This window comes from Triticum urartu, chromosome 6A, assembly GCF_056163025.1.
Source record: "Triticum urartu cultivar PI428250 chromosome 6A, HENAU_Tu73, whole genome shotgun sequence".
NCBI classification, from domain to species: Eukaryota; Viridiplantae; Streptophyta; class Magnoliopsida; order Poales; family Poaceae; genus Triticum; species Triticum urartu.
The window spans coordinates 254,814,583-254,819,327 of NC_141878.1; positions in this window are offsets into that span (position 1 = coordinate 254,814,583).

Consider the following 4,745-nt stretch of genomic DNA (forward strand, 5'->3'; position numbering starts at 1 on the left):
AACATATATTTATCAGAAATTCTATAGTGCTCCCACTCACTTCTTTGGAAATACAAGTTTCTCATAAACTTTGTATACACCCAAAATCTTTGATCATCATCAAAGCATACATTCCAACTCCGAGATGCTTACTCCAGTCCCTAGAAGGATTGCTGGAGCTTTGCATACTTATTAGCATCTTTCAGGATTGACAAAACCTTCCGGTTTGTATCACATACAACCTTTCCTCAAAAAACGTCGAGGAAACAATGTTTTGACATCCTATCTGCAAGATTTCATAAATAATGCAGTAATCGCTAATATAATTCCAACAGACTCTTAGCATCGCTACGAGTGAGAAAGTCTCATCGTAGTCAACTCCTTGAACTTGTCGGAAAACATCTTAACGACAAGTTGAGCTTTCTTAATGGTGACATTTACCATCATTGTCCGTCTTCCTTTTAAAATCCATCTGCACTCAACAGCCTTACGACCATCGAGCTGTTCTGCCAAAGTCTACACTTTGTTTTCATACATGGATCCTCTCTCGGATTTATGGCCTTGAGCCATTTATCGGAATCCAGGCCCACCACCGCTTCTCCATAGCTCGTAGGTTCATTGTTGTCTAGCAACATGACTTCCAAGACAGGATTACGTACCACTCTGAAGTAGTACACATCCTTGTCATCCCACGAGGTTTGGTAGTGACTTGATCTGAAGTTTCATGATCACTATCATAAGCTTCCACTTCAATTGGTGTAGGTGCCACAGGAACAACTTCCTGTGCCCTGCCACACACTAGTTGAAGAGACGGTTCAATAACCTCATCAAGTCTCCACCATCCTCCCACTCAATTCTTTCGAGAGAAACTTTTCCTCGTGAAAGGACCCGATTCTAGAAACAATCCCTTATTGCTTTCGGATCTGAGACAGGAGGTATACCCAACTGTTTTGGGTGTCCTATGAAGATGCATTTATCCGCTTTGGGTTCGAGCTTATCAGCCTGAAACTTTTTCACATAAGCGTCGCAGCCCCAAACTTTTAAGAAATGGCAGCTTAGGTTTCTCTAAACCATAGTTCATACGGTGTCATCTCATCGGAATTACGTGGTGCCCTATTTAAAGTGAATGTGGTTGTCTCTAATGCCTAACCCATAAACTATCGTGGTAATTCGATAAGAGACATCATGGTATGCATCATATCCAATAGGGTGCAGTTATGATGTTCGGACACACCATCACACTATGGTGTTCCAGGCTGTATTAGTTGTGAAACAATTTCCACAATGTCTTAATTCTGTGCCAAACTCGTAATTCAGATATTCATCTCTATGATCATATCATAGATATTTTATCCTCTTGTCACGACGATCTTTCAACTTCACCCTGAAATTACTTGAACCTTTCAATAATTCAGACTCGTGATTCATCAAGTAAATATACTCAACATCTACTCAAATCATCTGTGAAGTAAGAACATAACGATATCCACTACATGCCTCAGCACTCATTGGACTGCACACATCAAAATGTATTACTTCCAACAAGTTGCTTTCTAGTTCCATTTTACTGAAAACGAGGCTTTCAGTCATCTTGCCCATGTGGTATGATTTGCATGTCTCAAGTGATTCAAAATCAAGTGAGTCCAAACGCTCCATTTGCATGGAGTTTCTTCATGCATATACACCAATAGACATGGTTCGCATGCCTCAAACTTTTCAAAAACGAGTGAGCCCAAAGATCCATCAACATGGAGCTTCTTCATGCGTTTTATACTGATATGACTTACGTGGAAGTGCCACAAGTAGGTGGTACTATCATTACTATCTTATATCTTTTGGCATGAACATGTGTATCACTATGATCGAGATTCAATGAACCATTCATTTTAGGTGCAAGACCATTGAAGGTATTATTCAAATAAACAGAGTAACCATTATTCTCCTTAAATGAATAACCGTATTGCGATAGACATAATCCAGTCATGTCTATGCTCAACGCAAACACCAAATAACAATTATTTAGGTTTTAATACCAATCTCGATGGTAGAGGGAGCGTACGATATTTGATCAACCTTGGAAATACTTCCAACACATATCGTCATCTCACCTTTAGCTAGTCTCCGTTTATTCCTTAGCTTTTATTTCGAGTTACTAACACTTAGCAACTGAACCGGTATCTAATACCCTGGTGCTACTAGGAGTACTAGTAAAGTACACATCAACACAATGTATATCCAATATACTTCTATCGACAGTCTTCTCATCTACCAAGTATCTAGGGTAATTCTGCTCCAGTGGCTGTTCCCCTTTATTACAGAAGCACTTAGTCTCGGGCTTGGGTTCAACCTTGGGTTTCTTCACTAGAGCAGCAGCTGATTTGCCGTTTCATGAAGTATCCCTTCTTGCCCTTGCCCTTCTTGAAACTAGTGGTTTCACCAACCATCAACAATTGATGCTCCTTCTTGATTTCTACTTTTGTGGTGTCAAACATCGCGAATATCTCAAGGATCATCATATATGTCCCTGATATATTATAGTTCATCACGAAGCTCTAGCAGCTTGGTGGTAATGACTTCGGAGAACTATCACTATTTCATTTGGAAGATCAACTCCCACTTGATTCAAGCGATTGTTGTACTCAGAAAATCTGAGCACAAGCTCAACAATTGAGCTTTTCTCCCTTAGTCTGCAGGCTAAGAAAATCGTCGGAGGTCTTATACCTCTTGACGTGAGCACGAGCCTGAAATCCCAATTTCAGCCCTCGAAACATCTCATATGTTTCGCGACGTTTCAAAAACCGTCTTCGGTGCCTCAACTCTAAACCATTTAACTGAACTATCACGTAGTTATCAAAATGTGTATGTCAGATGTTCGCAACATCCACAGACAACGTTCGAGGTTCAGCACACTGAGCGGTGCATTAAGGACATAAGCCTTCTATGAAGCAATGAGGACAATCCTCAGTTTACGGACCTAGTCCGCATAATTGCTACTATCAACTTTCAACTAAATTTTCTCTAGGAACATAACTAAACAGTAGAACTGAAGCGCGAGCTACGACATAATTTGCGAAGACCTTCTGACTATGTTCAAGATAATTAAGTTCATCTTATGAACTCCCACTCAGATAAACATCCCTCTAGTCATCTAAGTGATTACATGATCCGAGTCAACTAGGCCGTGTCCGATCATCACGTGAGACGGACTAGTCAACATCGGTGAACATCTTCATGTTGATCATATCTACCATATGACTCATGCTCGACCTTTCGGTCTCTTGTGTTCCGAGGCCATGTCTGTACATGCTAGGCTCGTCAAGTCAACCTAAGTGTTTTGCGTGTGTAAATCTGTCTTACACCCGTTGTATGTGAACGTAAGAATCTATCACACCCGATCATCACGTGGTGCTTCGAAACGACGAACTTTCGCAACGGTGCACAGTTAGGGGGAACACCTTCTTGAAATTTTAGTGAGGGATCATCTTATTTACTACCGTCGTTCTAAGTAAACAAGATGCAAAAACATGATAAACATCACATGCAATCAAATAATACTGACATGATATGGCCAATATCATATAGCTCCTTTGATCTCCATCTTGGGGCTCCATGATCATCTTGTCACCGGCATGACACCATGATCTCCATCATCATGATCTCTATCATCGTGTCTTCATGAAGTTGTCTCGCCAACTATTACTTCTACTACTACAGCTAACGGTTAGCAATAAAGTAAAGTAATTACATGATGTTTATGTTGACACGCAGGTCATAAATAAATTAAGACAACTCCTATGGCTCCTGCCGGTTGTCATACTCATCGACATGCAAGTCGTGATTCCTATTACAAGAACATGATCAATCTCATACATCACATATATCATTCATCACATCCTTTGGCCATATCACATCACATAGCATACCCTGCAAAAACAAGTTAGACGTCCTCTAATTGTTGTTTGCATGTTTTACGTGGCTGCTATGGGTTTCTAGCAAGAACGTTTCTTACCTACGCAAAACCACAACGTGATATGCCAATTGCTATTTACCCTTCATAAGGACCCTTTTCATCGAATCCGATCCGACTAAAGTGGGAGAGACAGACACCCGCTAGCCACCTTATGCAACTAGTGCATGTCAGTCGGTGGAACCAGTCTCACGTAAGAGTACGTGTAAGGTCGGTCCGGGCCGCTTCATCCCACGATGCCGCCGAATCAAGATAAGACTAGTAACGGCAAGCATATTGAACAAAATCAACGCCCACAACTACTTTGTGTTCTACTCGTGCATAGAAACTACGCATAGACCTAGCTCATGATGCCACTGTTGGGGAACTTAGCATAAATTCAAAATTTTCCTATGTGTCACCAAGATCTATCTATGGAGTCATCTAGCAACGAGGGAGGAGTGGATCTACATACCCTTGTAGATCGCGCGCGGAAGCGTTCAAGAGAACGGGGTTGATGGAGTCGTACTCGTCGTGATCCAAATCACCGATGATCCTAGCGCCGAACGGACGGCACCTCCGTGTTCAACACACGTACGGAGCAGCAACGTCTCCTCCTTCTTGATCCAGCAAGGGGGGAGGAGAGGTTAATGGAGATCCAGCAGCACAACGGCATGGTGGTGGAAGTAGCGGGATTCCAACAGGGCTTCGCTAAGCGCTGCGGGAGGAGGGAGATGTGTCACGGGAGGGAGAGGGAGGCGCCAGGCCTTAGGTATGGTTGCCCTCCCTTCCCCCCACTATATATAGGGCCAAGGGAGAG